The sequence below is a fragment of the Neovison vison genome, chromosome X (genome assembly GCF_020171115.1).
Source record: "Neovison vison isolate M4711 chromosome X, ASM_NN_V1, whole genome shotgun sequence".
In the NCBI taxonomy this organism is placed as follows: domain Eukaryota; kingdom Metazoa; phylum Chordata; class Mammalia; order Carnivora; family Mustelidae; genus Neogale; species Neogale vison.
In genome coordinates, this window is record NC_058105.1 from 127643247 (window position 1) to 127666913 (window position 23667).

The window sequence follows — 23667 nt, forward strand, 5'->3', positions numbered from 1 at the left end:
TTACCGAACTCTTCTTTACTGCTGACATTTTTTTGTCTTCTTCTAAGTGGATAATCATTTTACTTATATGTAACATCAATGAATGTCATATCTGATAATAATGTGTATTACTTCCTTTTCTTGTTTCATTGTTTTATGATAAAATGTACAAAATGATGTCAAAAATAATGGTGATAATGAAGATCTTGTCTTGTTCTTATCCTTCCAGGCTTTTAATTACCTAAGAGAATTTGACATGGAATACAATTACATCTTGCTCTTTATTCTTATAATAGATCTCTAATAACTTGAGTGAAGTGGTGCGCTTTCATGCATTTCAGAAATCAGTTTATTTTCTGCAAATAGTCTTCTATATGCAACCCCTACATTGTATATTTTTAAATATCTAAGAATATTTAAATTACATATGGTGAAATGCACAGATCTTAACTATGTAATGAGCCATGATAAATATATATATACTCATGTAACCAACTTCCTAATTGAGATAGAGGACATTTTCAGTGCCCTAAGCAAGCTGTGTTTCTGCCAGTCATCCTCTGCCATCTGTTACAACCAGTTTTCTCATTTCAATCAAAGATTAGTTGTTTCCCCTTTTCTTGAATTTCATATACAACCAACGATATGGTATCTAGCCTCCCATATTATTTCACATGTCTGTGGTTTGCAATTTTTCAGTGCTGAGTAATAGTCTACCATATGAATAGACTGTTGTTTGCTATTTTTCAGTGCTGAGTAATATTCCACTAAATGAATACACCGCCATTCACTCCCTCTACTGATGGGTATTTGTATTATTTATAAACTCTGTTTATTATAAATAAAGTTTCTATGAATAGTCTTGCCCACATCTTTTTATGGACCCAAAGAGACATCATTTATCTTTGGAAAAAGTATATAAATACAAATCAGTATGATTTTTATAAGAAATCATCAGTCTCCCAAAGCAGATGAACCATTTCATATTTTCACCATAATATAGGAAGTACCAAGAAATGATTGTCATTCTTTTTAATTTCAGGGTTTCCAGTCAGTTGGGATGGTTTATCTTTGGGGGATTTTAATTTGCATATCCATATGACTAATCTTGTTAAGTACATCTCCGTGTAATCATTGGCTGTTTGTGTAGTTTCTGTACTAAAGTGTCTAAGACTTTTGCCCCTTCTTAATGGCTTGCTTTTCATTTTTCTTTTTAAAAACTTTTTTTTAAGATTTTTTATTCTGGATCCAAGCTTTTCATTATGTATATGTATTGCAAAAATATCCTTGCTGCCTGTAGCTTTCTTTAGCTTATGAACTCTATCCTTTGATAAGCAAGAGATTGTTACTTTACAGAGTAGAACTTCTCTGTTTTGTTTGTTTCTTTACTGTTTGTCTGATTCTTTTTACACCCTTTCTAAGAAATATTTGCTTTGGAATAGCAACTTCAGTGCCAGTCTATATAGAATATCAGTTGCATAATTTACAATAAAGGGATGAAAGAAGATGCTATATTCTAGGTTAAAAAATAATAATAACAGAATAAGAAGGTTTGTCCATTATAAAAACATAAGCAGCCCAAGGTAGGGCCAAAATGTACTAAACAACTGGTGGACTCAAGGGAGAAATTTGTATATCAGCAATTTTAGCTGGAAATTGAAGAGCTCAAAGTGTTTAATGATAAGAAGAAAAAGAAATAGGCACTAAATTTTGAGTGATACAATTAATCAGGATGTGTCGTGGCATGTCGATTGAATTTGCTAGCCACAAAGAATCTGTTTGTTTCAGAAACACAGGATACATTTGTTTCAGGAACACAGGATACAACAATTAACCATGCCCTAGGTTATAAAAGAAGTGTCAATATTCTCCAAAACTTCCATGTCCTACTCTGGTCTGCTTCTCTGGTCTCCATTCTTGGCAAAAGAAAATTAAAAGCTAAGACAATATAATAAGTGTAAACGTAATAAATTCTGCCAAGCCACTGGCTTTGTTCTTGTTGTCCCCGGGTCAAGTAAGCAAGGGGACGATTTGTGTGCCCTGTGGTACATTTTGCTTACTTTCATGTAGTACTCATGGAAACTGGCAACATTCAGGGAGCTGGTAGAAGTCTTAAGAGGAGATCTTCAAATAAAGTGAAAACTGTCCAGCATGTTTCAAAGCACCAAGAAGGAAGACAGCAGCACAGCATTGCCTCTGAGGTTCTTGGGCTTATGATACACTGAAATATCCAGCTTCTGCCTCCTGAGGTTTGCCTGACAGCCAATGTGCTTAGATCAGTATTCACATGTCTAAAGCAAAAGTTTAAAATTCCTTCTTTAAGACAGTGCTTTTGTCCTCAAAAAAATACAGCATCCTTCTATATTACTTAGTGTGACTTTAAGTGTGATTTTCTCCAACTCAACCTATTTGAATTTTCTCAAATTTTTGTTTTCATCACTTCTGAACCATCAGTATAATAATACATTACCTACAAAGAATCCATCTGTAATAATTTGCGTTTGTACCCTACGAACATCGACTACCCTAAAAACCAAAGGGACAATTTGTAGTCTTCACACATAGACAAACAGAAATCCCTCCAAAGATGAGATGAGCCAGAAATTACCTTAAATCGTGGAAATGCGGTAGGTCATGTTCTTAGGAAAACCTGCAGAAAGTAACCAAGTAATCATCTCTATCCTTCGCTGTCTGCCTTCTATCCCCTTTATTTTATATAAAATAGAAACATATTTTATTTTCTTTATTTACTTCATTTTATTTAATTTCATGCTATTTTATTTTATTTCATTTTACTTTGGTTTAATTCCCTTTATTTCAAACATCAACAGTATGCATCCCATACACCTTCTTTGGCATGTTGTCAGAGCAGTTTCCTGTTCTTTCAAGGACCATGACAAGCTGGAGTATGTCTTCTGATCTGTCAACCCCATCAAGAGAGGAACCTCCAAGAATTCGGTCCACATAAGTGCTCTACTTGAAACGGGAAAGAGCTGCTCAAGCATAAAAAAAGTCGGGAACAAATGAAAATGTTCATATGAAAGAGACATATAAGTTACGCTGGAAAATTTACATTTTGGTTCCCATCTTCAATTTTCTTCTAGATGATGATCTTCAGTTTAAAGATTCAGGATGTGCAGATAGATGATTTTTTTTTTTTTTTGCCTTTTTGTTTTGAGCAAAGTGACAAATAGTCAGGATTAGCAGGCTTTGTTGCAAGTTTGATTTCTTGGTTGCACATGGTGCCTGGGTCTCTCTGAGTTCTGCGTCTTCTGTAACTCTGGGGGTCCTCCACTAAGTTCTCAGCACCTCCTAACTGCTGGGAGCTGTCAGATTCTGAGGGTGGAGAGGTGACCATCCCACTGTCCCTTCTTGAAAACAATGCTCCTGATTCCAGAGAAACAGTGCACCGTACATGCACACACACGGGCACAGAACGGCATTAGGAAGAGGGAAAATACAGCTCGGCAAAACTTGCTGCATACGTCTGAATTTGCAGTAGCTTCCTAGGGATTCTGTGGTTTGTTTGTTTGTTTTGAATTTGGAGTGATCTTTAATATTTTTTGCATGAATCAAGTCATTTTCTATAAAACATTCTTACTCAAAGCCCAGTTAGCAAGAACAGCAGCAACAACAAATGTACAAAAGAAGCATGGCATGGTGGCCAAGATACGTCTTTACTTCCTCTTCCTATCAGTCCTTGAGAAGGGGAAGTAGGAAGGCGGAGAGGAAAGGTTGCAGGTTTTGCTGCTTACTATTTGGTGAGAAAGTCTCCTGCAGATGACTGGTCTGCTGTCTCAGACCCTTGGGATTCTGTGTTTTTACGTTTTTTATCATCTATATAAATCCTGATAGGCATACTTTTTATTTAAGACTTTATTTATTTATTTGAGACAGAGAGAGAGCATGAGTGGGGTGAGGGGCAGAGGGAGAAGCAGACTCCCCGCTGAGCAAGGAGCCCGACATGGGACTCAATCCCAGGATCCTGAGGATCCCAGACCTCAGTCTGGCATCCCCTTGAAAGGCACGTTTTATATAGGTGTGTGTGTGATGTGTATACCTGTGCATGTGTGTGTATATGTGTCTGTGTGTGTATATGTCGATATGCATTTTTGTAGAAATATCAGCATGATTAGCCATTGTTTTAATTCATAGGAGGTCATAAAAATGCACCTAACACCTACTACATTGTACCATATCAGAACACTATATATTAGTGTACATTTTCTGTGTGTGTATATATTTATATTTATGTATATTACATGTATATTTATACGTGTATATATATTTATACACCTATATACAGCCTGCTATATATTCATATATATTACAAATAATATATATATATCTTTTAAATACAATTTTTTTTTGAGGAGGCGTCATGCCCAGTGTGGGACTTGAACTCATGACCCTGAGGTCAAGAGTCATGTGCTCTGCTGACTGAGCCAGCCAGGTGTCCCACAAAAAGTGTATTTTAGATGCCCTTTTATGATATTACATGGATTAAAGCAATGGATATTTATATATAAAATGTTAATGGATACATAATATCTACTACATATGTAACATGTATACTATGTATCACATCGTTTCCATCTCAGTAAGTTAAGTGCATCTAAAATAGACTCTTTGTAATATATAAATATATATAAAATAAAGAGTAAAACTACTATATATGAATAACAATGTAACTGTGATAGCTGTAGTCTTTGTGGTATATATTGTATAATATATAATACATGGTGTGTGTAATGTACATAAATAGATGACAGGCTATTGCTGTGCCATGTAGAGAATGTGTTGACTAGATGGAAATACATGTTACAAAGAGAATATTTTACTGTACTTTTATAACATTGTGTAGATTAAGATAATTGTCTTATATATTACATTACCTATACACACTACATGTATGTATTATATATATGCATTACCTATTTATTATTTATGTATATACTGATATGTATCAGTTATATTTGATATATTGATATATATCCGTTATTTTATTTTATTTTTTTAGATTTATTTGTTTATTTATTTGACAGACAGAGATCACAAGCAGGCAGAGAGGCAGGCAGAGAGAAGGGGGAAGCAGGCTCCCCGCTGAGCAGAGAGTCTGATGCGGGGCTTGATCCCAGGACCCTGGAACCATGACCTGAGCTGAAGGCAGAGGCTTAACCCACTGAGCCCCCCAGACGCTCCATATGTCCGTTATTTTAATGCACATATTCATAAAAGCAAATCAAAAATATATTTTTGTTATAGATACACATAGGTTAACAGAGTATAACTCTTACATGTGACTATGTATGTGAAAGTATATATAGGAATTTGTGTTTTACATACATTGTGTGTGTTACACATCCACAAAGCCACTGTACCTAATGGATACCGCTTCGTAATCTCTGTGTATTATAGAGCAGAATATGCTGGGGGCACTTTTAAAACATCATATAGGCTAAAATCATCGTGGACCGTGCTGATTTTGTAGACCCTTGTACTACCCTTTTAAACACCTGATTTCTGCCACGTCGTTTCTCCCGGCAGCACTGAAACTAATGCATCTCTCGAGTGGCTTTGACATCTACCATTTGAACCTGTCTCCAGTGGCAATCGAAAATAGCACGGCTGATCTTCATCAAAAGCAGCAATTTTGATTCTCCTATTCAACGCACTGCTTGTTCTCTGAAGAACCAAATCAGAGATATTTTAAACAAATATTGCCTGTTGAAGAACAGAGAATCAAAATTGATTGGTATGCAATTATACGTTGGGGAATAAAACACGTTATGGTAGATCTGCCAAGGAAAGCGGGTTTTAGAAAAGCTATTGCTGCATTAAAAAAAAAAAAAAAACAACCCGTGAGACTGTCAGTGATGCAACATTTATAAAATTTGATATTTCTTTCTAGAAAATAATGTGCCGCTGTATGTCTCATTGAGCACACATAGGAGGAGGGAGGGAAAGTTTTTATATGTGTATATGGAAGTTACTGTTGAAAATATGTGTTTTGCTTTTTGTGAGGAGAGAGGTTGCACATATTCAAGGAGGAAAGGAGAGAGCTTGGATCTACAGACACAAGGCCGTATAGTTTAGGGTCAGGCAGGTCTAGTGTTTACTTGCTGACAGTGTAATCTCAGGCATTGAGGGGACCTTAGCATTGCCCTTTCTGTATCTAGATAATAAGCAGCAGTGTGTATGTGAATGGTCATTGTATAAATTAAGAAAATTGCTTATAAATTTTTATATATATTCATCATACCTAATTTATACATATATATTTATCTATATTAATTGTACCTAATCATTCATTTTAAATATATGAATCATACCTAAATTTTTATATGTATCAATCACACTTAATATTTCAGATATATTAATCATAATTTTTATATATATGAATCCTATCTATATATATTAATCATATTAAGCCTGTGTGTGTTCATGCATATGTAGTTTATCCCTTGTATTTGAATATACAGCAGCATATAGCTCAGCGCCTCTTACAAGCTTGGTGTTTTTTATTTTTTATTTTATTTATTTTTTTTTAAAGATTTTATTTATTTATTTGACAGAGAGAGATCATAAGTAGGCAGAGAGGCAGGCAGAGAGAGAGGAGGAAGCAGGCTCCCCGCCGAGCAGGGAGCCTAATGGGGGACTCGATCCCAGGACCCTGAGATCACGACCTGAGCCGAAAGCAGCGGCCTAACGCACTGAGCCACCCAGGCGCCCAAAGCTTGGTGTTTTTTAAATACAAGTTCTCTTGGCATAAGATACATATTCTCCATCAGGGTAGCTGCCTCCCGCAGTATTGAAGAACACTCAACAGCTTTGGTTCCTTTTTTTCCACAAATAGTGCCGGTTTTCAAACGTTGGCCATTCCTTCCATCAAAGGCAAGCTTCTAGGAAGATAACCACGGAAGCGACCGCCCTCCTCTGACCCAGACTGGGAGCCCATGCTCCTCCCTGGTGACTTGATGTCCATCCAGCATCTAGAGGACTGTTTACCCAAGTGCAGAGCCCAGGGCAGAACTCGTTGGACCTCCAGTTCTGAGTTCGCCTCTGCCTCCCTCGGACGGAGAACCCAGCTTCTGGAGACCCCTCATCTGCCTTGTTCACTGCAACCAATTAAGATCCCTCTTCACAGTTTTTAAAAGGTTAGGAAAGACGCCACAGAAGCATGGTCTTTGCAATCCCTGGGAGCTGTGGAAACTACAGTGTCCGTGAATATGGTTTTATGGGGACGCAGCCATGTGCCTTCCGTGACTTGGGGCTCTCCACGCCTTCGCTGGAACTTGACAGACTTTGAATCATTTGGAATCCTCTGCCTAGAAACACAACAGATGACCCTTACCGGTTGGGATCACTCCTAAGGTGAACTCAATACACGGCATCACGTACAAAGCAGGGAACAAACTTGTGGGACACAGAGCCTGTGTTTCGGAAACAGAATTGTCGTTTCAGGTCTAAGACTGTTTTCACTATGAAGACATTCCAGGAGAGTGTGAGATGCCGGGCACGGACCCCTCAAAACTATGTCCATGCCTGGGGGAAAAAAAATAAGAAAAAAAACCCTCTCATAGGGTGATATATTTAGAAAAGTACCAGGGCCTGGAGAGAAAGGCTACATGCCCTTTGCAGCTGCCAACAGGACTTTTCTCCAAAACTCCCAAAAACGGGACTGGAGGGGCGCCTGGGTGGCTCAGTCTGGTGAAGCATCTGCCTTCGGTTCAGGTCACGATCTCTGGGTAAATACATTTTAAAACAGAACTAGAGGAAAATTACATTTCAGACCACTGAGTTGTAACTGACACTCTGCGAGCCCTCATCAGCGTTTCCATCAAACGAGGCCCAGGTTTCTCCCCCATATTCATTAATGAGATATCGAGTAAACGATAAGTTTATCGTTAATTAGAGATCCGCTTTGCAAGATCCACTGTTTTCTTCGTCTGGTCTGTTCGATGTCGGCTTCAGGACTAAACCTGCCCCCCTGCCCGAAAAGACAGAACTTGGTTAGCTTTTATATAGGGAACCTACCCAACTCACAAAAAGCCCCATTACTGGGGCACTTGGGGGGCTCAGTCATTGAGCGTCTGCCTTCAGTTCAGGTCATGGGATGGACTCATGAGAGCTCCCCTCTCCAAGTCCCGCTGCTTGTGATCCCTCTCTCGCTGTGTCTCTCTCTGTCAAATAATAAATAAAATCTTAAAAAAAAAAAAAAAAAGCCCCATTACCGGCCGCCCCTCTGTGATCGCCGAAGCACTTCACCGTTTCTTCAGCACGGAACATACCCTGCGTTCCACCAGCTTCCTGTGCAGCCACCCACCTCCGTGCACACCGCGGTGGACTTTCCTCCCCATGGCCTGGGCTTTGCCTCATTCCCTCCCACCTGTCCCAGGCACAACGGCAAACGCTCCCGTTCTCGTCTCCCTCCTTCCTGATGCCTCCCCTAAACCCGTAGGCCTCTTGACCTATTTATTTCCAAGAATGTGCCTTACTATGTCCATGCGGTTTGAAATGCCCAAAGCGAGAAGAAATAAATGAGAAGGATGGGAATTTCCAGGGAGAGGCCTTGGATCACGCACACGAGGGTGACAAAACAGAGTCCCAGGATCTCTGTCCCCGTCCTTCAGACGCAAGTGGGAAACGCCAGCGGATCGCCTGGAAAATTGCCTCTGTCTGCTAGCTCCCTTGAAAGAGATTTCAAATAGGGGGATGCACCAAAAAACCCTTTGAAATGTAACTCTGTACGATGCTTTTGAAGCCAAACATATTGATAACAAAGGAATTTCTCCACCCTGGGACGCGATGGCTAAGATATGTTCTTGTAACCTCAACTTTTCCTCCTCTGCCAATATTCCTCTTCTCCCTCTATTTTATTTTACTTTACTTTATTTTATTTTATTTATTTTTGAAGATTTTGTTTATTTATTTGACAGAGATCACAGGTAGGCAGAGAGGCAGGCAGAAAGAGGGGGGGAAGCAGGTTCCCCACTGAGCAGAGAGCCCGATGCGGGACCAAGAACCCTGAGATCATGACCTGAGGTGAAGGCAGAGGCTTAAGCCACTGAGCCACCCAGGCGCTCCTATTTTATTTTATTTTATTTTTTTAAATATCCCCTGGTGATTTCCATTTCACTAAAGTCCATCTTAGGCATAACTTTAAGAATAAAGTCTGCAGGTATAAATACAAGTTTTAAGTGGGAAATTCTTCTCAAGCATGTATAATCCATACACATCGTCTTCTCTATAAATGTAACGCTTTGCACCTTATTAAACTCTCCCCTAAAGCACACATTTGAATACGGAGGCATGAAGAAAAGTATCTTTTCCCGTCCCTGTGTTCGTTTTATCTAATAATCACCACGAATCCTTGTTTTCCTGCCTTGTACAGGTTTGATGATTCACCAGAACAGACATTCACCACTTTTTACCAGTCCTAAAATATCATTTCCAAAACCTAAGTGTTTTTGCAGCACAATTAAATTTAAGGGGAAAAAAAAGGCATTTTGAAAGACTTCATGCATGGCGCTATCAGGATGGGGGTTGAAAAGTGGGTGTGACCCGGAATTCATAATTTACGCTTTCTTCGTTTTTGGTAAAGGGAGGAAGGTAATACTTGTCCTTGTGTTTCCTTCAGCAAAGAATCACATTTTATTGGGATACTTCGAATCTTCACATTTTATTTGAATGAACATCTGTGAAAATCGGAAGATGAAGAAAAAAGTGTTAATCGTGGGAATACGTACTGAAACTGGGTATAACACATTGATTTACGCAGGGTCCTGATTCCTTTTCCATAAGGTTGGTAGGAACCAGTGAAGACGTATTTCCAATCCAACATAAACCTAGCCAGTTACCTTTATTTTTTTTATAAGATTTTATTTATTTATTTGACAGACAGAGATCACAAGTAGGCAGAGATGCAGGCAGAGAGAGAGGGGGACGCAGGCTCCGTGCCAAGCAGAGAGCCCAATGTTGGACTCGATCCCAGGACCCTGGGATCATGACCTGAGCTGAAGGCAGAGGCTTAACCCACTGAGCCACCCAGTGCCCCTCCAATTCCCTTTATACACATCCCTTTGTAAAACTACTCTGATTTTACGGAAGAACCATCCATGGGAGCGTCAAAGTCTGGGGACACAAGGTTACTAAGCTGTAGTCAGGCGGGTTCTGCAGACAAGCAGTACACGCACACGCCCCTCCGTCATGATGTAGACGATGCATGGACTTGTTCCCACAAGAGGTCACTCTAGTAATTCCCACTCATCGTCCTCAGACCGCTGGAGAATGAGCGATTTTCTTCTTTCATGGCCAGGCCTGGCCATTTGCCTATCACTGAAGTAGGCTCAAAAGATCTTTCATTTCCCCCAATTTCTCCTTTTGTTCCCCTGTTCCCGCCTTGGAGCCCCATGGCGAACTCATCTCGCATTGCGTTTATGTTCCTAATAGACTGAACATGGAGATGCGTGTCCTGTCTTAATTGTACCAAATTATAAGTGATCGGCATTGGTTCCTTCTGTAGACCTCACTTCTGGCTTACGGGAGGGCAACGGCTTAAGGGAAAGGAATTCAGCTCAGCTCGTTTGCCTGAGAGCAGAAGGAAGCCACGATTCGTGGAATCCAAGAAGGGGCCATGGCCGTTTCATCAACATACTATAGGACGGAACCCTTCGCGGCGGGTTGTCTCAGACGATCCTTCCTTCTGACAACAGACGGAAATGAACAGGGAGATGGAGGGCCTCAGACAGCCATCAAGGAAGTCAGGATTTCCAAAGCCGTGGTTGACTAGACGCACACGTAAAAACACTCATTGTAGACCACAGTACCGGTCTCTTGGTAAAGCGTTCTGATCGCAAAAGACACCCGTGAGACGGAAAAAAAGGAGATACTTACAGCATTTTATTCTATTTTATTTTAAAGATTTTATTTATTGATTGGACAGAGAGAGATCACAGGTAGGCAGAGAGGCAGGCAGAGAGAGAGGAGGAAGCAGGCTCCCCGTCGAGCAGAGAGCCCGATGCGGGGCTCGATCCCAGGACCCTGAGATCATGACCTGAGCCGAAGGCAGAGGCGTTAACCCACTGAGCCACCCAGGCGCCCCCATATACAGCATTTTCAAGTAGCAAAAGTTTCCTGTCCTGATTACAGACTCTGGACCTCCCAGTGCCCATGCATACGGGACAAGGATACTCAATGTCATTCTGCACCAGAGAGATTGACGTGGAAGCCACCCCAGGGAGCCCTGCACTCGCCCAGCTGCAAGACTGACAACCCGAAGGGTTTGTCACTCAAGGAGGAGACCGAGGGCTTCTCCCTTGCAGGCCTGGGGCAGGTACAAACGGGGCACAACACGTTGGAAAATTGTTTGCCAATGCCCTATTCCATTTCTATCTACAAAAGCTGTCCAGAGGCACACATAGTTCCTTTTTATCTTTAAGATTTTATTTATTTACGGGTGCCTGGGTGGCTCAGTGGGTTAAAGCCTCTGCCTTCGGCTCAGGTCATGATCCCAGGGTCCTGGGGTCGAGCCCCGCATCGGGCTCTCTGCTCGACGGGGAGCCTGCTTCCTCCTCTCTCTCTCTGCCTTCCTGTCTGCCTACTATGGTCTCTGTCTGTCAAATAAATAAATAAAATCTTAAAAAAAAAAAAAGAATTCACCCTTAGTTTCACAATGGATGAGAAAGCACATCGGACCCAAGACGTAAAAACAGTCCCTATAAATAAGTTAAAAACAAAACAAAACAAAACAAAGAAAAACCCAGAAACTCTAAAAAAGCAATCAATAACCTGTCTTCCATGTTCTATAATTTGAATTCTTGTCTCCGCTCTTCCCTTGACATATTCAAGCCTCGCATGGGACCCGTATGACGCCATTTCTCAATAACGTGACCCTAATGCCCATAACATGACCATTTCTAGTTTCCAGCCTTGCGGAGGAAATGATGAGAAACTGTTTGGTCAAACACAATATGAGACGATCCCTTGAAACAGCCACGGGACCCCAGAGCGCCAGCAAGGACCTCAGGAGAGGAAGCGTTTTTCTTTAAAACTCGTGTAGACCCTTGTGTCGACAGGGTCGCGTCTGCTAGCATGACCCCGTGCACGTTCCCGGACTCGTGCGTGATTCGATTTTCCAAAAGCTTTGGCTCGCGTTTCACGGGTGAAGGTATTTGTCAAAGGCAGGTGCTAAGAATCAAGGGGGGAAAAGTGGGGTTCGCAGTTCCCATCAGCAGCACTCAGCCGCGTGTAGCAAAGACCACGTCTCTTCTGACTTGAGTCGCCGATCGAAGCAGGCACTGGTCCTGCAGGGCCGCGAAACCTTTGAGGCACAACGTGCTTGTCTGGGAAGCAGAGGGACCATCCCTCCAGGCGTGGCCTCTTCTGTCCAATGCCTTGTCTCTCTGAGATTGTTTGAGGAAGCTGGGGTGTCTCTTGTGTCTACCACGGTCCAGGCCATCCTGCCATGGTCCCCTCGACAGGGATCTTGTCCCATTCTTTGGGCTCGGGTCTGTGTCTCTGATGCGTCCCCTGGGGCTAATCCTTCCCCTGAGCTCCCGGTCCCCAGGACCCCTGCAAAGATGTGTTCCCTGTGCATCACCAACAGACACGGGTGGGCTTTGGAAGGTCCCCACCAACGCTGCAGGCACCCTCTCCTACCCTGCGCTGCACAGGCAGACCTAGTACTCGCCCTCGCCGAGAATTCTGGTGGCATGTCCCACGACGGTGGGGCTCTGCAGTCACAACGTGACAGTCCACGGGACACACGGAGTTGTGGCTCTGTGTGCCAAGCCGCGACTTCTTGCCAGTAATTTATAGGCTGCTACGTACACTGGGAACTATTCAGCGACAGAAAAATGGTGCAAGGGAACATTTTTAAAACCAGAAGCTTCCTGGGCATTTTTGGGTAAACATCTGTCTTTGATTTAGGTCATGATCCCAGGGTCCTGGGATCGAGTTCTGTGTCGGAGAGCTGGAAGCCTGTTTCTCCCTCTGACCGCTGTTGGCTCGCTCCCTCTCGAATAAATGCATAAAATCTTTAAAACAAAACAAAACAAAACCCCCCACACAATCTTCCTCGTATGCGCCTTAAATTCCAAGGGAAAAAAAAAAAAAACCACTGTTCAGGTCGATCCCGTCTTTAGATCTGGTGTGTTGCAAAAGCATTTCTCCTTTCCATCTTTCACAGGAAAATCCCCTCCTCTTTGCAGAGAATCCAACGGCGCGAGCGGTGGGTCTGGTTCTAGGATCACTAGAGAGAGAGGTCTCTGTTGTCCTCTTTGCTCTGAGAATGTCCCCAGGCAGAAGAGGGGATTTGGTGAGAGAGTCTGAGCAGGCTTCTCAGTTACGACGCCCTACGAGTCTGCAAAGTACAACTTTGCTTTCTCTTCCGTCGGGACCGTTCAGTGGGTGACTGTGGACCCTCAGCACCGTGCACTCTACGTGCACTGACACAGAGAGAGACAGGAACGATGTTCTCAGCACCCCCTTGCAGCCAATGCCTCGGGGACGACGGGTCTCCGCCATCTGCCAGGCCACCGTTGGCTCGCAGAGCTGGCGTACCTTTCCGTATGTGCTCCGCACAGCCGTGCTGCCCAGAATGGCAGCCGTGCGCCAGCTGCGTGAGTCCTTTCCCCGACCCCACAGAGCAACGTCCTCGTGGCCGCCGGCGAGCCCCTTTCCTGCACCGCCGGACGGTCTGGGGAAACGCTGTGGGGAGCGGATTCGAGCAGTGCATTTCAGAAATAAGATGCGTGAGGTGTGGGACTTAGGGCGTTGCAACAGAGGAGTCCTGCTGTAGGACGCAAGGCTCCCTGACCCCAATAACGAACACGTGTGTGCTTGGGCCACAGGTGTCTCTCCGCCCCAGAGCATGTCCGTCCCTAACAGCGGTGCCTTTCCTGCTGGCAGTCAACACATGCCTGTGTCCAGACACCATGACCCTCTTCCCAGGCTCCCCTCCTCGCGTAAATATGCCCGGGTCTAGCTCAAAACTCATTTTCAGTCTCTCAGGGTTGCTCTCTGTGACCCGTTTCTTCCCCGTCCTTCTTGAATTTCCTTTGGCGCGTCCGTCCGCTGGCTCTTCCTACACAATCTCGTAGTGGGTGGACGGCTTTGCCCGCGCGTTTCCATGCGGATACGCTGTTGACATGAGACAGATGCCTTCCTAAGACTCTGTGGACTCTGCTAGAAAGTGGAAGCTGGATTCAGAGAAGAAATAGAGTGGGGTGGGGATTTCTCCAGAAGGCAATTTGCAAGAATGCAGCCGCCGTGCCCCGGTCCCTCTCCTTCCTTGGGTCTCCTGGGCTCTGTGCTCCGTGCAACGTCCCACTTTTGCCCGTCCCCTGCTTTTACGCTCCCTGCTGTCCTCTCCTACCTTCTTTGGCCACCAAATACCCAACCAGACCCAACAAAGGTCACAGCTCTCCTCCCGGTGGCCGTGCCTTCAGTCTCGTGGTCCTGAAAAGAGTACCTCTGCCCATGTTCACCCAGGACCCCCCAAGTTCCCTTTGGTCACGCTCCTCGTGGCATAAACAACCCATGTCCATTCACATATCGGAGGGACGACATCTATCCTCTTGGCTCTGATTTCTTGAGGGTCCCATGTGTGTGGTACATACAACAGCGATTTCTTTTTTTCTTTCTACTTCAAAGGAGAAATCAAGGCAAAGGGAGGCACTGTGTTTTCGTCATATGCATGACTCATACCCCCACACGGTCTGCAGGCTTCACAGACCCCTGCCACCCCCCCATGCTGTGTGGGTGACCCCTGGAGAGACCTGAGCCCTCGCTGGGTTAGGGTGAAGGGAGTTAATGGAAAACAGTGCCCGAGTAACGGAGAGCAGGTGGGAGCTTCCATCTCTCCTGGGAAACGGCGCGCTCCTTCGGCACTCCCCTTTTTGAGAGGAAGTTGGGGGCCATGGCAGTTGCCCGTTGGAGCCAATGTCCCCCTCTTCCCAAAGCCCATCCGGACTCACTGCTGTGACCAAAGAGGACCAACAGTGGTTGACACCTGTGACCCTCCTAGAACAGACGGGCAATGTTCGAGCGCCAAAGGCAGGAGAGAAAGTTGTTCATGCATTTGATAGATGAAAAGACAAAGTGTTCTCTGCCGTATGAGTGAACTCCCTTGACAAAGGGCTGGTCCTTCCCTTTGGTGATGGGAACACGTCATCAGCAAGAAAAAGGTCTTGACAAGGCCATGCAGCCCCCCCGCCATGATGGGCAAATGGAGAGAAGGGGAGTGGCCTCCCCCTGCGTATCTGTCTGCCGGACATTTGAAGATGCACAGGAGGGGAATTTGCGAAACTTTTGCTGGAGGGCTCGATACTCGAACATATGTCTCCACAAATGGTCCATATGTTACGGTCTTTACACGGGCAAAATTCCCGGGGAATCATGGGGTTTCCCTAAGTAAAGATTAAAGTTCAGCACATGCTTCCAAAGCTGCTGTGCGGACTTTTGCAGCTGGCCAGCCCTCGAGGAAATCAAGCAATTAGCTTCCAATAACCGAGTTTCGCTCCTTTTCTGCTTTCTGTCGTCTACTGGGTTTTCCCAGGGGTATGGGTTCGTGGGATCGCTGTTACTATACTTGATGCAAAGAGCTGTTTATACACATTCCATGTCCAAGAGATCAAACTGAATAAAGTCATGGTTATGTGACTCATAGACACGGCAGCTCCGAGTGCTTTCCGGCTACCAGAAATCTGTGCGTCTGCCCCAATTTCTTGGTTATAGGACTCTCCAGGATCCTAGGCATCACAGGCACAACAGTCAAATAAAAGACACTAAGAAAAAGTATTTGGTTGGGAAAGTCTTAGGTGGCTTTGTTCAATGCAGGTGGTCCACTATGCCATGAGAAACGGGCACTGTCCTCCTTGAGATGCAAAGAGACAGGGAACATTTTGGAAATCTTACATTGATGCAAGAGAAATATCTCAGCTTCTTCTGGCCAGACACTGTCTCCTTTAAGAGTGCAATGGCTCCAGTGTTTCTAATAGTTGATTGTTGAGATCTGGAAAGCAAGTTCAAACCATGCCGTTCTTATCAACAGACCTTGGCGCCCTCGTGGACTTTTGGAGAAATAATAGTGACACCCAAGACCAGTTGTTTGGAGGCCTTGAGGACAGTCAAAGGCATTCTTTGTGGAGTATCTTTGGTCTACAGTTGAAGAGGGAGTCACATTTGCAAATGTTCTGTGTCCTCAGAACTTCTTAGAAGGAATCCTCATAGGACTCCTCTTGACGATCAATAGAATTTTTCAGCCCATGCTGGGACAGGTATCGTGCATCCAAAGTGAGGTATCCGTCTTTCTCCTGCACACACAGATCAGATATACTCGGGCACAAGGGCCAACACATCTGAGACCAGAGAGCCTGCTCACCAAAAACCCCCCACCACCTGGGATCCAGTCTCCACGATTCAAATTTGTTGAATTGCGTGGTCTGCCGTTCTGCACCTCAACGTCCTCGTCTCTCAGCTGGGTATAAAAATACCTGTTCTGCCTCACAGACCTTTTTTTTTTTTTTTTTCTGCATGATTGGAGATAAGTTGATGAAAGTGCTCTGTGGTTCAGTGCCCAACACTGAGCCCTGAATAAAGGAAGACATCTCAGATCTTTGTGCCTGAGTGAATTTTCATGAATGACACAGCTCTTCAGGCTTGGCATTGTCTGATGAATGTTGGGTTGCTTTGCGTTAGATGGTAAGTTCCATAATGGCAGGAGGAAACCCCCTGTTTACAACTCCAGTGTGTCTCACTGGGTTTCTGGGAACATGGAATTGGGGGAGAAAAGGCACACAATCTGTCAACCAAACAGAAGACACTTTGGGGAGTGAAAGGAAGCGTGGCTAATCATTCCACGGGGAGAACAGGTGTCTACCAAGACTTCCCTAGACAAACCAGGATGTGTGGCCACTTGATCTAGAACGATAGAACTTGGAAACTCATCATGTGATGACAGTGATCTCTAGACGGAGGGATAGGACACCGTCACTCTCCCCCCATTTCTAGCCTTGTGCTTCTCATCTCATCAGGGACCCCATGAGTGCTTGTGGGGGTGAAGGCCTTCTTCCTCTGTTGAGTCTATGTCCACACTTGATCATCTCACTCCTTCCCGATTCATCGTACCCCCTGGAATCTTTTTGACACACTTAGATTTTAACACATCCCATCACTAGGGGGCCGCCGTAATCAAGGATCTGAATCTTTTCCCTTTTCTAATATTTTATTTATTTATTTGAGATATATATATATATATATATATATATATATAGAGAGAGAGAGAGAGAGAGAGAGAGAGAGAGAGAGAGAAAGGAAGAGAGAGAGAGAGAGAGCAAAAGCAAGGGGACAGAGGGAGAGGGAGAAGCAGGCGTCCCGCTGAGCAGGGAGCCCAATGCAGGGCTCAATCCCAGGACCCTGGGATCATGAGCAGAGCAGAAGGCAGCTGAGCTCCCCAGGTGTCCCTGAATTTTTTCCTTTTAAAAAGATACAACAAGTTAGATACTTTTGTAAAGATCACAGAAGAGTGGAGGGGAGAGAATGACTCCCATCAGTTCAGGTTACACTTGGGTGCATCAGAAGAGGGAACATTTGAACTGGGTCTTCACGGGTAAGAGTTTTCTAGGATCAGATATCTGACTCCATTAAAAAAAAAAAACATTTTTGTTAACTTGAGCATAGTGACACACAATGTTATATTCACTTCAGGTGTACTGAATGGTTTGAGTTCTGTATATGTTATGCTATGCTCACACAACTGTAGTCCCTGCCTGTCACCAGACAACAATATGATGATACCATTGATATATTCCCTATACTGTGCCTTTCATCCCGGTCCTTATTCACTCCACAACTGAAAGTCTGTATTTCCCACTCCCCTTCCCCATTTTACTCAACCTCCCATTTCCCTGCCCTCTGGAAACCATCCGTTTGTTCTATGCATCTGTAGGTCTGAATCTGCTTTTTGTTTATTTGTGTTTTAGGTCCCACATAGGAGTGAAATTGTATTTGCTTTATTTGCCTTTCACAGTCTGATTTACTGCATTTAGCCCAATACCCCCTAGGTCCATCCATGCTGCAACAGATGGCAAGATCTCATCCTTTTTTATGGCTGAGTAATATTCTGATATCTCTATCTATTTATCTACCTTCCTCAATATCTTTATATACCCCTCTCTATAGATAGATCTACGTCTACAGATATGTATCTCTGTATATCATCTCTATATCTACAGATCTCTACCTACCTACCTATCTATAGACCTAGATAGACAGAGATCTATAGATATAGGTCTATAGATACAAATAGAGATATATAGATATAGGTCTATAGATACAGATATAGATCTACAGACATAGGTCTCTCTCTATATATATAGATCTATAGATACAGGTCTACAGATGTATAAACCCATACCCCTTACCACTTCTCTATCCATTCCTCTACGCACGGACACTTGGGCTGCTTCCACATCCTGGCTAATACAGCTACAGTAAACATAAGGGGGCATATTGTCTTTTCAAATTAATGTTTTTGATCTCTCTGGGTAAATTCCCAGTGGTGAAATTACTGGGCCTGTGGTAGTTCCATTTTTAACCTTTGAACACCCTCCATTCTCTCTTCCGCAGCGGCTGCACAAGTTTGCATTCCCACCAACAGAGCACGAGGTTTCCTTTTTCTCCACATCCTTGCCAACACCTATGACTTCCTGTGTTGTAAATTTAGCCATTCTCACAGGGGTGAGGTGATATCTCACTGCGGTGTTCATTTGCATTTCTCTGATGACAAGTGGTATTCAACATCTTTTTATCTGTGTGTTTGCCCTCTGTACATCTTCTTGGGAAAAATGTCTATTTAGGCCCCCAGCCCATTTTTTAATTAAATGGTTCCTTCTTCTGTTGTCGAGTTGTATAAGTTCTTTGTGTATTTTGCATGTTAACCCCTTATTGGATATATCACTGCAAGTATCTTCTCCCATGTCATGGGTTACCTTTTCATTTTGTTGATTGTTTCCTTTGCTGTGCAAAAGCTTTTTATTTTGATGGAGTCCCAGTAGTTTATTTTTGCTTTTGTTTCCCTTGCCTCAGGAGACATATCTAGAAAGAAGTTATGATAGCCAATACCAGAAAGATTACTGCTAAAAAAAAAAAAAAATTAAAGAAAAAAAGAAAGAAAGAAAGATTGCTGCCTGTGCTCTCTTCTAGGATTTTTATGGTTTCGGGTCTCACATTTAGGTCTTTTACTTTTGTGTGTGGTGTAAAAAGTGGTCTCGTTCGTTGTTTTGCTTGTGACCACTTTTCCCACCACCATTTACTGAAGGGACTGTCTTCTTCTCGTTGAATGTTCTTGCCTCCTTGGTCATAGATTAACTGACCGTGTAATCAGGGGTGCATTTCTGGCCTCTCTATACTCTTTCATGGATCTATTGTTTTTGTGTGTGTCAGCACCATACTGCAGTGATGACTACAGCTGTGCGGCATAGCTTGAAACCTGGGACTGTGATACCTCCAGCTCTGTTCTCGTGTCTCACGATTGCTTTGGCTATTTGGAGATCCAGCTCCATTTGGGATGTTTCACAACTGACAGTTTTTTGACTCCCTCCCTTTCCCCCGCCCCTTTTGTCTCACAGTTTGACAAAGACCCCGAGCTACTTTCCTTGAAGGTACTGAGTGAAGTTCAAGGCACAAAAATCCTAACTTGTACATATAGAAACCCTTACTTACTCTGTTCCTATCCCTTAACCAGAATACAACCTACTCTCTCTCCTCAACCTCCTCCATCTCCCATCTCTCATTTCATACCAGACTGAACCTGAGCCCTTCTTCTTAGGAAATTCTTTCGTTATCACCTGTGTGTGTAACAAACCATTTAAAATCCATGAGTGACTATGCATCATACGTCCTTATATCCATAAATCCCTGGGCAGAGGGATGACTAGCATCCAACCTAGACTACCAGTCACCCAAATTTCACACCATTTTATCTAGCAGATTAACCATCATTAAGTAAATAAACCTCTCATGGAGTCGCAAGTCTACCTTGTGCACACCCAGCAACTCAACCCGTCTTCCGGGGGATGATTCTGAAATGCTGCATCCCAGCTTTGCAACAAGTCAACTTTGGGGTCACCCCACACTTGTAAGTCAAGTTATGTGCAAATGGAATTTTCAAATCTGATGCAAATCCATGGAGCTGTTGTCATGTGATACGAAAACAAACAGAATTTGCTTTTAACTTACGTAAGAAGTCTTGGGTCTAACTTTCTTATTGTTCCAAGCCAAATATTTAGTTTATTTTTTTTAATTAATTTATTTTTTTCAGCGTAACAGAATTCATTGCTTATGCACCACACCCAGTGCTCCATGCAATCCGTGCCCTCTCTAATACCCACCACCTGGTTTCCTCAACCTCATGCCAGTTGCCTATTGCTGTGTAACCCATTGCCACAAAATAATCCACTTCAAACCACACACATTGATCATCACATGGGTCCCAGAAGTCAGGACTCCAGGGGTGGCTCAGCTGGGTGTTCTGCTTCAAGGTCTCACAAGTTTGCAATCAGCACATCAGCCTGGACTGGTGTTTCACCCTGAGGCTTGACTGGAGAACAATTTGTTTCCAAAAACTCATGTGATTGTGAACAGGATTCAGTTCCGTGCAGATTATTGGAGAGAAAATTTGGGTTATTTCATCCAAAGCCCATAAAAGCTTATTTCATCCAAAGCCCATAAAAGAGAGTCTTCTAGGAAGACACAAGTTAGAGTCTCAGGTAACCTAATCATGGACATGACCTCCCACTGTCTTTGCTTCATTCCATTGGTTACAATCAAGTCACCAGGGCAGTCCACACTCAAAGGAAGGGATGATATAGGAGCATCGACCAGGAGGTGGGCGTCATTTGAGACCACCTGAGTTTGTTCACCATGTTCCTTAAGAAGAGCAACAAATTCCTAAAGTTGTATTCCCTTGTGCATCCATTTACCCATTTCCTCATACTCTAATAAGAGGCCATGAGCTACAGCTGTTGGAAGTAGCATGCTGTTTCTCAATTCTGTTCATTATTGCTCACTAAGGCGCTTTTTCACACATTGTTTCTTAATCCATCCCCCTATGAGAGTTTAACAAATATACGGCTTATCTGTACTCTATTTCTGGACTCTTTTCACAGAATGAGTAGGATTATTTTCATCTCCCAAGAACCAATTTTCGCCCCACTTGGGATGGTGTTGACCCCAGGAAGAATGTGTGCTGTAGAGTCAGACAGTCAGAGTGTATATCTCTCCTACCACTTAATAGCTTTGCAATCTTGGGCAAGTCACCAAATCCCTCTGAACCTTAGCTTTCTTAACTACAAAATTGGAACCACAATGAGTCCTCCCATTTATAATTGTTTGGGGGATTAAATGACACAAGACATATGCAATACATAGAGATATAGTAGACAGGGGGAACTCAGTAAACGCTAATACTCTATTATTGCAATGTATAGAACACCATGTCTAGCACTGGAAATGCCAAAATAAGACAAAACAAAGAGCCTGTGCTGTTTGTTAAAGAAGACAGATCACCAAGAGTATGCTACATGCTGTAAGACACTTATATTCATGGTGATTTGGCCATAGGAAAAAAAGGGGGTGTCTCGATTCTGGGAAGAGAAAGGAGGGCATAAGAAAGAAGAGTTTCTCAGGGAAAGGACAGTTAAGGAATGAGAAATGATTTAAGAGTTGAGGAATAAAAGAGCCAAAGTAATATAATGTTAATGGTGAGGGAGAGGAAAAAACGACTGGACAAATGATCATGCAGTAAAACACAGCATTTAATCAAAAGGTTTGCTGACATAAGGGTGTGTTCTTTCGGTTTTTTCATTCATGCATCCAGACATTTTTCCACCCACTTATCCATCCATTCACATGTGCATCCCATGCATCTATTTATTTCTTTGCATCTATATATTCATCCACTCATCTCTCCCATCCATCTGTCCATCCATCCATCCATCCATCCAACCATCCATCCAACCATCCATCCATTTATCCAACCAACCATCCATCCATCCATCCATCCATCCAACCATCCATCCAACCATCCATTCATCTTTCCATCCTCTGTCTTTTTCCACAAAGTTTTTAAGATGGCTTAGAAAGACACACATAAAATACATATAGACGAGAGATCAGTAAACCAACAGAAAAATGAACAAACCAAACACAGAAATTGGGTGAGAATGTAAAGGAGAGAAGAGAAATCCATAATGGACATGGATTACAGCCAGGGTTTCAATGGATGCAAGTGTGCATTGCATATGGCCCCATATACCAGGTATATGAGGGTCATCCCTTTGGTCTGTTAAGATGTTCCATTGCCTCGGCTGCCAATGTGGCCTCTGTTTGTACAGAAATTTCTACTACCTGAAGTGTAAATGGAGAATCCTCTAAGATATTTACCGTACTCCACATCAAATATTTGACAGCATTTGAATAGACATAATAAATACAGTCCATCTCTCAATTCATCCTTCATCTGCATCTAAAGTGAGTCACGCCAATGGAGATGAGCGGACACTGGTTAAAATCAAATCAGGTTTTAAATATTTTCTCCAGAAAACTCATTTAAGTCCTTTGCTGTTAGCAGCATTTACTACCGGAAAATGTATACTTAACATTTAGCCAAAAATAAAAACCTCTGCAAAATATCTAAATATAGATTGCTTCATTACCTTCAAATCAGCTCGAAAAGAATGCATAGGCTTGCACTCAGGAGGAATCAAGTGCCTGGGTAACGGCAGTGCCGTCTGCAATCAGAAGGAATTACAATTATGGCGCTGAACGCTAATCCTGGAAAATCAAAACACAGTTAGGCAGCCACTAAATCCCATTATAAAATATAATAATCATTATTAAGCCTCTTTTTCCCAGAAAATGAAGAGTTGGAGACATTATGCCATCCCTTAACCATTTTCCGTAGCAGGGTCATTATTCTTTATGGCACTACTAAATATACTCATCATTTTACAAATCCCAAGTTCACCTTCCAAATACATGATCTCGTCCTTCTGTGTAAAGTTAATCAAAGTTGTAAAAGTGCTTTATTCCATATCTTTATTTTCCCCCACGGGGATGGGGGAGCGAGAATGAGATGCATTGGAGGAGAATCACGGAACTCAAGAAAAAAACCTTGAGATGTTATTCTCCCTGTCTTTGCTTGGAAATGATCCATACGGAGATTAACCCTCTCCTGGAACATAGACATTTTGTGTGTTTTCAGAGAAGAGCGTGCATTTTTTGTTAGGAAGTTCTTTACATCCTACCCTGACTTCTTACGTGCTATACTAACCTTTGCATCCCCAGGGAAAACGAAAAACAAACTAGTTAGTATCTTCTAGGAGCTCTTAAAATACTGAGACGATAATCAAAACTTTCCAATGCCAGTGCCAAAGAGGTCAAGAATGGTGCCAGTTTTCCTGAGACAACCACCTCTTCTAGAACATGCCAGAATCGAACCACACTGTTTGATTTTTGTTCTGTGTTCACACAATACAGGGCATTTATGGACACACAATGAATATTCATAAATCTTCATTGAAAGAATTAGGAAATCAATGAATCAGTACTTCCCGAATTCAATACAAAGCACTTCACACAATGAAACCCAAATACCCATTATTCATCTCGCTCAGTTCAGAACCT